General features: G+C 43.7%; 1 pseudogene; it reads left to right on the top strand.

The window, feature by feature from the left end:
* LOC114236022 (cerebral cavernous malformations 2 protein-like) overlaps positions 1 to 1840 on the top strand; it is a 6351-nt pseudogene extending 4511 nt beyond the window's left edge.
* Positions 1841 to 13163: the final 11323 nt, after the last annotated feature.

Raw genomic sequence — 13163 nt, 5'->3', positions numbered from 1 at the left:
ATACACATCTGTAAGGCAGAATGATGTACCTGGTGGAAAATGAAGTTATTGAATGCCCTGTAGGAACATCCAGAAACACAACCTTGATATGGCCAAAGCTTGAGTTCACAAAGATTAGGTTCATATCACTGTTATTCTGAAGGATGGCATCTCAAATTAGTAATGCTCTTTTTTCTTGTTTCTCCCTATACACGAGCTTTCCCTAACCTGGCCATTTGTGATTCTCCTGCAGTACTGGCACTTGGAAAGGGATAGACCGTATATACTTTTTAGAGATGAGGTGGGAGGGAGTGATCTGCCCAGTGTCTGAGACATACTTCTTTTTTTAAAGAATTTCTTTCTATCACAGGAATGGGACACTGACAGTTGTGTATATACTCTTTGACCCAGCCTATGGACAAAGTCGATCGGTGTGATATTGTGATTTGTAAAAAGAAATACACGGTTGACCCTTGAACGACATTGGTATGAACAGCGTGGGTCTAATTATACGTGATTTTTCCCCCAATAAATATAATGCCTGTATTTTCATTTTACATATCTTTAACTAAATGTGGGGAAGAGTTTGTGTTCAATTAGAGGTCAAAATAGGTGGAATCAAAATTGAGTCCTGATTCTATCCAAACTGTTTCAGTTTCCCGTCCTTGGGTAAGTCATTTATCAATTCCTTTGTTTCTGAGGCAGAGAGAGCTGTACTCTCAGATTTTTGACTCCACAGGGATTGGCACCCATAAGCCCTGAGTACTTCGAGAGAGTCAAATGTATATTTGGTTTTCATCCCCATTTCTGTCACAGAGCTCCTAAAACCCTTGGAATTTCTGATGCTAAGAGCAATAAAGGTGTCTCTTGTTATGTTAATGAGGTGACTGTTGGACCATACCTAAGGATGGGGGCTGGTTGCCAGGAGAACCAACTTTGTGATTAGAGGGTTGGAATTTTCAGTCCCACCTCCGACTTCTGGGGAGGGGAGAGGGGCTGGAGTTTGAGGTCAAACACCAATGGTCAATGATTTAATCAACCGTGCCTATAGAATGGAACCTCCATGAAACCCAAAAAGACTAGGTTTAGAGAGCTTCCAGGTGGATGAACGGGTGGAGATTCAAGGACACTGGCACTCCCGGAGAGGGCATGGGAGCTCCGCCCCCTATCCCCATACCTTGCCTCATGTATCTCTTCCATCTGGCTGTTCCTGAGTTATATCCTTTTATAATAAACCAGTAATCTATGTATAACTGAACCACTTTGCTGTACACCTGAAACTAACACAACATTGTAAATCAACTCTACTCCAATATAAAATTTTTAAAAAGAAAAGAAAGCCTAGGAGAAGGCGACAGAGAGACATCGTCTGCACACTGTGGTGCTGTCCCGGCCTGAGCGCACCGCCCACGGATTGCTGAGCAAGTAGGAAAAAAAGGAAGGGAAGCGCTGAGGTCAGTTAAAATAGCATGCATACGTGGATCCCCGATTGCCTTCAGTAGGAAGGAAATCCTGCACTTCACTGACGGTGCAAAGCGTCCACCAGCTCCCCGACACGTGACCCCCGCAGCACAAGGCTGTGCCCAACCTGTCCACCTACAATGTCAGGCTGGCCTGGCAAGGACCCCATCTCAGGTCCCATCCGTGACACTGCCTCCGTCTCCCACCTCCAGGATGACCCCTTGCACCTGGTGGGCCTGAAGAGCCCAGGACCTCGGCATTTCTCCAGCCCGAGTCTCTCTGTGGAAAGTTCTAGAGGCCTCGAGGCAGGCTCCGTGTCCGAGAGTCGAGTGGGGCCTGCAGAGGCAGCTGCCTGGTGATCCCGGTTCCGCGCTCGGCTGGAGTTTCCCAGATTCTCTAGGCGGAATCCACCCTGGGTTTTCCGGGCAGAGCAATATTGGCAAGGGGGCCTCGACACCCTCCACCATCTGTACCTTCACGAGAAGTGACTGGCTCTTCCAGGAAAGTACCTTAAGGGATCCCGGGAGCCCGACGCGGGCACCTTACTCCCCGCGTGCGCGCGCGCTGGGGGCACCTGGCCTGGCCTGCTGCGTGCAGATGTCGCGGGGAGCCCAGACCACCAGTGAGGGCGCTCCGAGACCAGGGACCCCGAGCTGCTGGCGGCCTCCGGGCTGACCCCGCGCACCCAGCCCTCCTCGCAGGAGATCCAGCAGTCGGCCGCCGTGGGGCGCCAGTACCGCAAAGGACCTCAGTCCACGCGTTCGCCGTGCATGCGGGGCAGCTCTATGCGGACAGCCGTGAGTTCCAGCAGCTGGGGCTGAGGCCCCTCATCCCACAGGCGGACAGCCAGCACTTGGAGGGCTCCCTGGAGACCATCGGGGGGACGAATGGCTGCCACATCACTGTAAGGGCAAGACCTTGGGCGCTTTGCCATCCCCACCCACCGCCTTAGTCTTTGTGCATCCCAGGAAGAGGGGTCCACCTTTCCTGAACCTGGGCTGGGGGCTCCGCAAGAGGCTCCAGGCACAGGTATCCCTCTGCTGTAAAGGAGCACTTATATATCAAGAAACACAAAATGATAACTCATTTTATGATCATATTAAACGAAACTTTCCAGATATTTCCATTCCTTGCTAAAAATAATGATAATGGTAATAATAAACCAGTAATCTAGTAAGTAAAATGTTTCTCTGAGTTCTGTGAGCCACTCCAGCAAATTAATCAAACCCGAAGAGGAGATCGTGGGAACTTTTGATTTGTAGCCAGCTGGTCAGAAGCCTAGGTGACTACCTGGGCTTGTGATGTGAAGGAGCGGAGCAGTCTCACAGCACTGAGTCCTTAAGCTATAACCCAAGGAGGAGGTCACTGGAACCTACAATCTATAGCCAGTCTGTCATGTAGCACAGGTAACAACCTGGGCTTCAGATTGGCATCTGAAGTGGAGGTCAGTCTTGTGGGACTGAGCCCTGAACCTGTGGAATCTGATGCTCTCTCCAGGTAAATAGTGTCAGAACTGGGTTGAATTGTAGGACCCCCAGCTGCTGTCAGAGAATAGCTTGAATGTGTTGGGAACCCCACACCCACTGCAGTTAGAATTGGGTGTTAGACACTTAACTGGACCAAAGGGAGACACATGGCTCAAGTTAGTTTAAACAGGTTCGCCCAGACAAAACTATAATTCGAAAAGATATATGCACCCCTATGTTCATAGCAGCACTATTTACAATAGCCAAAACATGGAAACACCTAAACGTCCATTGAGAGATGAATGGATAAAGAAGATGTGGTATGTATATACAATGGAATACTACTCGGTCATAAAAAAGAATGAAATAATGCCATTTGCAGCAACATGGATGGACCTAGAGATTATCATACTAAGTGAAATAAGTCAGAAAGACAAAGACAAATACCATATGATATCACTTATATGTGGAATCTAAAATGTGACACAAATGAACATATCTACGAAACAGAAACAGACTCACAGACATAGAGAATAGACTTGTGGTTGCCAAGGGGCAGGGGAGGTGGGGGAAGGAAGGATTGGGAGTTTGGGATTAGCGGATGCAAAGTATGGTATATGTAGGATGGATAAACAATAAGGTCCTACTGTATAGCACAGGGAACTATAGTCAATATCCTGTGACAAACCATAATGGAAAAGAATATGAAAAAATATATGTATATTATACATATATATGTATATATATGTATAATTGAATCCCTTTGCTGTACAGCAGAAATTAACACAATATTGTAAATCAACTACACTTCAATAAAATTAAAAATAAAACCTGAAAAGAAAAAATAGGTTCTCTTTACATGGAATGTGAAATAGGAATTCAGAGATAACCAGTTAATTCATGTGAATGATAGAATATGACGGACACATTAAAAACTTGACATCTGGGACAGCCATCTCTTTTTTATATGGACTGAGAAGCAGTATGAACAGATATATAAAGAGAAGAATGAAAAAGATGCTCAGAAAGAAGCAGAAATGAGAGTGAGGGAGATATGCCTGGATCCCTAGCAGCTTTTCCAGTTTCTGAGAGCAATTCTGTTCTGAGGCTCAACTATATTCCTCCCCTTGGGTTTCATAAGGCATTCGCATTTTTAGCAAATTCATTTTTTTTTGCTGGAGCTCTCTTGAGTTGGCTTATGTTACTTGAAACTCAAATAGTTTTGACAGTACCTAGATCAGAGCCCCCGCATGCTAGTGGCCAACGAGAATCATAAAGACCAAAAAGATATACCGGAGGAGATGAGAAAAATCTCAAAGGCTAATAGTGCTGAACCAAATCCCGTATCTAAAGACTGAACATGATTTCTAGGACCTTTCCTCCAACATGGCATGTCAAATACTCCTCAAAGTCCTCTTTGATCAATCTGGTGCCGAAGCCTTGTGAAGCGAAAGTGTAGTGGCTGAAGATATTGGTTTGATCCCCATGGATAGCCCTTGCTAGATTGTCTTCTTCCTCCAAGGAGCTTGCTTTACTCCCTCAGCTCACACAGATGGCTTCCTCCTGGCTCTTTCAATGAATACTTGCACATGTATTACAACACTTAACAATAATCTAGCGCCATCATTGCCTCTGTACAGCTCTGGCTCCCCCGGCAGATAGGGAGTTATCGCGAAGAGGATCATATCTTACTTATTTCCATTTATTCCACAGTTTTCTCACAAAATCTTGAACCGGCAAGCCTTTCAATGAATGCCTTTAAAATGTCTTTAAAGGGAAATATTCATCAGTGAATGAGGTGCACACTGAGATATGGTTTCCTCAATCCCCTCTAAACAGCATTTGAAGGAGAATAGAGTGCTTTTGATGGATGGGGCCTCAGTTTGGAGCCTGCAGCTCTCCCCACACCAGTTTGATGTTTAGATACGTGTCCATTCATTGGAACAGGGGAAGAGGGACAGGGTTGCTTCAGTCAGGGTGCAGAGCCCAGGATCTCTGTTGGGTGCTGTAAATTCTGACGCTGTCTCCCCTATTTGGAACAGTGCACACTTAGTTTTTATTCCATCACGGTGAGATAGAGATTGTAGAACTCCTAGAAGGAGAGGCTGACTGGAAGGATTCACCTGTTCTTTACTCACTATCTTTTTCTTTTTTCATTTTTATTTTTTTATTGAAGAATAGTTGATTTTACCCACTATCTTAATAGCCAAACCATATGCACAAATATCACACATTCGTTTCAGGCCTCAGCCTGAAGGTGAATTCTTCAAGTATCTGAGTGGCTTGGAGCCTCAGGGTTAAAACTAAGTCCCCCTCCACCCCCAGGCCACTAGTGCAACAAAAGAAAGGAGTGTACTCATTCTGGACCTCAGTCAAGTCCATCACCTTCTTCAGAATTCAAGGGAAAGTTTATTTGTGAAGAAATACCAAGTAGCAAGCTAACCAAATTCTTAATCAAATGGGCTCTCACCAAGAGCGTAGGTATTTCTCTCTTTCCCTTAGTATAAGCATGAATCTATTTTACAGGAAATAATATAGTGACCTCTGACCTATTAAATAATGATCTTAATTTGTTAGTATTCTGTTCCTGAAAGAAGGAAAAAAATTATCTCACAGTGTGTGCTAAACTCTCAGGCTTCTGCCATCATCTTCCCAGAAAATCCTCTACAACAAAGCTCTCAAGCCAGCTTCCTAGAAAATTGTAGAGGAGAATCTAAACTTAGCTTTTCAAATACTTGTGTAAAGAACAGACAGGGCCCGCAAATCATTTTCATCCTCATTAAGTCTTGCTTTGTGCTTTGTAGTAGACCTTCCAGAAGCTGGAACCTGTAAAGGTTACCCTGGGGCAAAAAGAGACATTCTATGTACTCAATGTTTGTTGGTTTCCTACTGTGTGTTCAACACTCTTCTAGCCGCTGTGGGAAGGTGGAAGCAAATGGAAGACAAGAAGTTCAATATTATTGATACTCCTTATATGTTCCAGGATTTTCAGTTTATGAAGTGCTTTTGCTTCATTAGTTCACTTACTATTACAGTTAGTATTACAACTTTTTTATGTGACAAGCAATGTGAGTAACACCTCCATTGGATACACAAGGAAACTGAAGCTCCAAATGGTTGAGGTGCTTGCCTGATGTTCACATGATGAATACATGATGCTGTAGAGATGAGAGCCCCTTGTTTATTTACCTTAGTGCATTGGTCTGTCCATCCCCCCGTGCCTCCACTTAACATACAGGGGAAGGCAAGGGGGTGAAGCAAGGCAAGGCCATGTGTGATTGAGTGTTAAATTACATGTTTCTATAGATTGCCCGAGAGGATAAAGAGGGAAAGATTGGTGTGAACCAAAGGGTCATGGAAGGCTTCCGGGAGGACATGTGTCTTGGATGGGACCATCAAGAAGAAAGACAACATTCCCATGAAAGGAATGGAACCTGTGAGTAGAAGAAGGTACCTCAAGGAGGTACCTCAAGGAGAGGTAGATCCTCTCCTTGAGGATCTGGTAGATCCCCAGAGTGTGAGACTTAGAAGAAAACAAAACTGAAAAATGCTAAAGCCTATTTTTTTAGAGAATAAATATGTTTTTATTTTTGTTATTAAAATAGAATAGAAATTGATCTCAAATCTATCCCCGTACTTGATTTCTAGCTTCAATTATGCATGTAACTTAATGGGCGAAGACCATATTTCATCATAAGCATACAATATAAGGCCAGTGAAGACCATTAGACATAACTTCATTTTACATATGTGCCAACTGAGATCTAGCCTGTCCAATTGGTTCCCAAGATTTTCTGGCTCTTTCCATCAAAATATCTTGATGAAATCTGGATGTTTAAAAAAATCTGGATTTTTTTTTTCTTTTTTTGGCCTCTTCAGATTTTTGGAAGAATGTATTCACTTTTAATTTGCACTATAGTTCCCATGCAGTTAAGCATTTGTCCTCTTCAACAAGAAACTATGATGTAACTCTCTGTAACAGAGAGTTTGGAGTTGAAAACTGTGAAGCCCATTTTTTTAAAAAAAGTCCAAGAAAGCTGAGCAGAGACAGTAGAAAAATGTCATTCTTCATTCTTTGCCAAATCAGGAGGGCAGGAGAGAGAGAGCCTGAGAGCCAGAAGAGAGGTCTAAAATTCATCCAAGTAAATGAGAAGCAGTGGAACGAAGGGGCTTGCTCTATACAAAGAACAGCAAGGCCCTCTTGCAGGCTTCCTCCAGAGCTTCAGTCTCTGAGAGGAGAGACCCTCCGAATGCAGAGCTTGGCAAGTCTTCCAGAACTCCATCCTCCAAGATGTAGATAATGCACAACTTCCACCAGCTCTGCCTTGACTTTCATGCAGACTTTGCTGTGTGGAGATGCCGAGAGGATGGGCAGTGATGGCTGAGAGATGAGTTGATCTTTGGCACTGGAGAGAGAATTCTGGCACCCTCTTTTTCTCCTCTCCTGAATTTCCATACTGGCCAAGTTAGCTCTCCCAGCAACACGCTAAAATCTCCACGCCAAGGTGAACTTTGAGAGCCTGGGCTTTTCACTGGGTTGGTGGAGGAACCATCCATTGGGTTGGTGGAGGAACCATCCATTGGGTTGGTGGAGGAACGATCCTGCAGGTCTCCTCTCTGCTCTGTATGTTCTAGAACTGATATCCATTGAACCAAGGGAGCAGTTGACTTGACCTTGAGGCAGAAGGGTTTGGACCACCTCACGTGGAGCCGCCCAGCTGGAAGAACCCATTTCTGTAGTCAGGGTGGCAAAGAAAAGTCAAGGCCAGTAAAGCAGGCAAGCGTAGGGCGTGCTTTTCCCTGCCTGCCCCACCTGACCCACTTCTCCACAATTCACCTGCTTCAGCCACCTCAGGCCCAGTCCCAGCTGCCAGGTTCTAACTGAGGCAGTTCCTCAAATTGCCAGGAGATTGCTCTCCAAACTGTCACCCCCTGATCAGAAATGAAGGAGTCATGGAAAGTAACTGACAGCACCTGAGAGATCTCTCATTTGAATTAAATCAGGATCTTTAAATATTTATAAAGTTCTGGTTTCTAAAATAGCCAGCCCTTGCCTTGCACACAGGCTGTTGAAATATGGGCCTACTGCATTCTAAACTGAATACTTGTCTGAAGAGTCATATATTTCGTTTGTGTGTGAGAGCGTGTGTAACAGTGTGTATGATTGTGTGTGAGAGGGAGTGTCTGTGTGTGTGTGCATGTGTGTGTTGAAAAACTTACTGCATTATGTTAAATATCCCAAGGGCTCCATATAGAACATGACCGGAATGAATATAGGACAAGAATAACTTTTTTCTATCTCATTAGATGGTCTGAGTTTTGAAATCTACTCTGAAAGTGTGGTAAAGTGTGCAGTGTTGTAGATTAATGCACTGAATACATTTCTACAGTTCTTGATGTGTTTCATAAAAGGTCCATTTCAAAAGTGTGCTGTATTATAGGTGAACACTCGCAGTAAATAATCTTGTTACAGAAACCTAAGCAATTTTTACAAGGCGTATTTCTGGCTGACTGAACAATTTATTCTCCAGATGTCACATTGTATTTTTCCAATATAAAATGAAACAGCTTTTTTTTTTCTTTTAAGGCTGACTGGGCTGCTTTGTCTGAGTCTAGAACAAAGGATCTCTCCTTAAGGAGGCTGATGCAGTGTTAAAGCCCATTGCTTTAAAATTAACACCACACCTGGGAAGAGCAGGCAGTGCCATTGCTGGCTTTATTTTCAGGAATGGTACTTGACAATCCAGCAAGACATTCCCCTGGGTCATCCAGTCAGAGAAAACTCTCTGGGCTTCTTGAAAAAACAGAGAGAGTGAGAAAAAGAGGGTGAAGAGAGTAAACAGGAGAGGGGAGGAGAAGAGGATACAATGAGGGTTGGAAGGGGATGGGAGAGGAAAGGAGAAAGAAAAGAAGGAGGAAGGGAAGAAGGAGAAATAGCAAGCAAAGGTAGAATGATGAAAGGAGATGGAGGAGCAGGTCACAAAAGAAGACAAGACAAAACAAAGGCGAGAGTGAAGACAAACAATGAAATAGATCGATGGCTGGAAGAGATGGGAGAAATATGCAAATTCTGCTGCCACCAAAGGCAGCATTTGCTGAGTTCTTTTGCAGAGCATTAAGCCCATGTAATAGTCTATGAAAAAAAAAAAAATCCCATGATCAAACAACTTTGGAAAACAGTGAATTCTGTATCACCCTGCTCCCTAGAAGACTCACAATGCACCTCAGCATATAAAAAACTCTGAGAAGTCTTGCTGGAAAGAATCCTGTTTAACTTCATTTAACCCAGTGTTTCCAAACATATTTGAAGTCCAAGTCTCTTTTTTTTCCACAAAACACCTATGATCATGTGGTTTGGACACATTCTTCTAAAGTTCCTGGCACATCTATCATAGGTTGTGTCTAGAAAGGCTGGATGGTCTTACACCCTCCACACCATTGATACCAACAGCTTATGTAAACCAAAAGCTCCATAGCTACATGACACTTACCCTGGGCAAGCCCTGGGAAAGTTGTTTCTTAACATGGTATTTAATGCTGACAAAGTGTATTAGTCAGCCTTGGCCAGGTACAGCTATAGTAACAAATAACCCCCAACATTTCAGTGGCTTTCAAAGGTTTATTTCTCACTCACTCTATATGTTGCTACAGCAAAGCTGAGATTTACACTTCTGCTCCATGTGTCCTCCAAACCAGATATCCAGGACTCATAGCAGAAGGAAAAGAAGCACCATGACTGAACTATGCAGTGTCTTTGAAAGCTTCTGCCTAGAGTACCATACATCACATTCCATTGGCCAAAACAAGTCACATGACCAAGTCTGAAGTCAAGGGGGCAGGAAGTACATGTCTCTCACAGGGAAGCACTGCAAGTTGGCAATGCATGAGGAAACTATAAACCTCTTACAGGGAGGGAGTGAATGAATGAGAACAATAACACAAGCTACCACATAGAGGTTAGAGGGAAAATGATGGCTTATTGGCATGTCTTTGGGGGGCTCTTTATTTTAGGTTCAGCCACCTCATGGTCCCAGAAGGTGAAAAAAAAATTAGACAAAGGCTGGAAATGAAGCTGGTTCCAAGGTAGTTGTGTTAGGATATTAATCAATACAGCTGGGTCCCGCTTCAAGAATATTTAATGTATGAAAAGTTGCAGGTATTTTCAGGTTGAAGTGTTCACAGAGAGCAAGAAATCTTTGCTTAGCAAAAGATTTCTCAACAAACGTCCATTGAACAGAGCTGTATTTAATTCAATGGACTAGATTGAACCACATGAAATTGTCATTTTTTAAAAAAAGTTACCTAATAGCAATTTCATATGGTTTGACCTAATACAAAAATTCCATTTATATGCATATTATCAGAAACCATCATCAAAGATGATGGACAGGTTTCATTTTGAGTGCTATTATGACTAACTTGGAGTGTTAAGAAGGATTCTGAAGTGGCATCTAATCTCAGCAAGAAAGAGCACCATGATCAACAAGTATTACCTGCCATGGGATCGGGGCACTTGTGGTATGTATTTGTTTTCCTTAGTCTCCTGCAGTGGAGTATGGGGTACATCCTTCCTTCCAAGCCTCCATCATACCAGCAGCAATCCCTGAAACTAGGATAAGTGTCAGACACCTCTCAAAACTCAAAGGATTTCTGCTAGAATGCAAGCAGCGTCTTATTGACGGAGACATCATGGACCGACTCAAAATTTCCTCTCCTGGGGGAAAAAAACCCTCTATTTCTGGGAATTAGAGAAAACCCTCCAAAAATTATCCTATGGCGTAGGCTAGGCTTGAGGCAGAAAGAGGTACCCTGGTGACAGCCATCTCTGTGGAGTTTCCCACTTAAGCTGTCTTCTACAGAAAACAGGCTTGTTTCTGCAAATGGAATAGGGCCTTTGCACTGGCTATTCCCTCTGCTAGAAGGTTCTTCCCCTAGATAGCCACATCTCTTGCTCCCTTAATTTCTTCGGGACTCTGCTCAAATATTGCCTTTGTGGAGAGGCCTTCCCTGACAATGCTATAAACAATAGCTACCCTTGCCACTCTCAGTTCCCCAACACCCTGCTATATTTTCCTTTCCTATGACCATCTGATGTGATGAATGATATAGGTATATAGTAGACACTCAATGACTCTTGAGTGAATGAATGAATGAAATCAGACCAGTAACATTGTGGCCCAGCAGAACAGGGACGCCTTGGAGAAACAGCCTTTCTCACATAGATTTATTGCTGAAAACTGAAAAAAAAAAAATTAAAAGAATTCTGAAGAGTGATTTCAAAAATATTTAATATAACATTGCATCTGTAGAATTAGACTAGATTGTCATAAAGGAATAATTTAAAAGTAGGAGCCATTTCAGAGGAGTGTACCATAGAATGAATACTGAAGAAAAATATCAAATGAGTGAGGTGGAAGACAAACTTGATTATTTCAGCCTGATCTCAAAGGACAATAGACCTTAGAAATGAAAAGAGGAGGGAAGGAAAGTGGGCAGGCATACTCAGGAGACCCAATTTACAAGTCAAAAAAAATATCAAAAGGAAAGAATAAGAGGAACAGAAGCAAAAGTCCAGGAAAATGACAGTAGAAAACTTGTTTGAACTAAAGGAAAGAACAAATCTGAAAACAGAAGGGGTTTTCTGAACACCAGGCAAATTAGAAAAGTGAGTCTTTTGAAAAATTTAACTTAATTTGAGGAGTTACTTGAGTGAGTACGCCAATCACTCTGTTCGGTGTTTGCAATACACCCTCTCATTGAATCCTTACAACCGCAGACGAGGTGGTACTTGTATTCTATGCATTTCACAGATGAGGAAATGGAGGCCTGGAGAGATCCAGTGAGAAGTCCAGGGTCACACTGACACTGTCAGGGGTCAAACCTTTCTGGCTTCCAGGCCTCATTCAACTAACTGTCCCACCCTGCCTTTTGGTGAATGTGAAGTGCTCAGTACATACTGATAGGTAGCACGCCAAAGGCCACTTACTGGTGCCTATGATGTTAGCAACGAGTAAGATGTGCCCCCTTCCTGTACAGAGCTCTGAGGACTTTGCCTTGATTTTCCAGAGGTGGGGATGTCTTTCACTGAGACATACCCTCTCTCCCCCGCCACCCCCCCCCCTTCCATGTTCATTGCCAGTATTGATAGGCAAAATCAGGAGGGCGGTACCTGTTCCTGGAGCAAAGCACAATGCAATGGTAAAGCACAGCGTCCAAAGCCAGACAGCCTGAGGGTGTGAATCCCGATTCTGCCACTCACTAGCTGTGTGACTTTTGCAAGTTGATTAACTTCTCTGTGCCTCAGTTTCTTTATCAGAAAAAAAAATAATAGCTGCCTCATAGAGTTCATGTAAGGAATTAATAAACTGAGACACATCAAACCCCAAGCACACTGGCACACAGGAAGCACTCAATGGAAGTGAGATTTCATTAGCTCTCTGGCCCTGATGGAGCTCTGGCTTCACTGTCATGCATCCCCCCCTCCGGCTCTCAGACCCCTGCGACAAGGCGCTGCGGCCGGCGTGCAGATGCTACTCCACTGAAGAGATTCCACCTCCCGTTTAACTGGTTTCTGGTCAACTCCACTTGCCACCCATCTGTAGTGGGCTGTGGCAGACCCTCTGCAGCCTGGCTCTCTCTCCTCGGGCCTTCTGCATGGTCTCTCCCCCTTTACACCATTTAGTCAATGCCATTAATCAAAATCCTATAGTAGAAAACGCATGCATAAGTCCGACACATTTATTGCTATGGCAACAATTCAGGCACTTGTCCCAGTGTCAAGCTATATCAGTGAAGATAAATTCTATTGTTTTCACAGTGACAGTCTTCTCTGTGTTGGACTTAATCCATGGAAAAATATAGCCTTTCTCCTTATTTAAGAGAGTGAGAGAGAGCTCGAAAGAAAGAGAAAGTGACCTCTGGGTTTCTTACCCTGTGCTTTCAGAACTGAAACCAAATTTTTTCCTTTGTTTTAAATGGAGGAAGACATTCCATGATTTGCAGCAGCATCAGACTGATAATCGATCAGCGGGACCCCTGTAAGCAAGATTTCCTGTTTGGAACCTGGACTCCCAGGAGGGCCCAAGTGCATGAAGGAAATTTGCAAAATCCGGCTCTGCAATGCCTTCCCTGTCTTTGCCTGCATCAGGGCTTGGCTCTTTGGATACCCTGGGTGAATTCAGCCTCATGCCTCAGCAAACAGTGTTGTAAATAGAAACGGGCTTGCTCATAATGAGCATTTCCACCCGATGAATAGCA

This window comes from Balaenoptera acutorostrata, chromosome 19, assembly GCF_949987535.1.
Source record: "Balaenoptera acutorostrata chromosome 19, mBalAcu1.1, whole genome shotgun sequence".
NCBI lineage: Eukaryota > Metazoa > Chordata > Mammalia > Artiodactyla > Balaenopteridae > Balaenoptera > Balaenoptera acutorostrata.
Note: the sequence above shows the minus strand (reverse complement) of the source record. Positions and strands in the feature narration are given on the sequence as shown.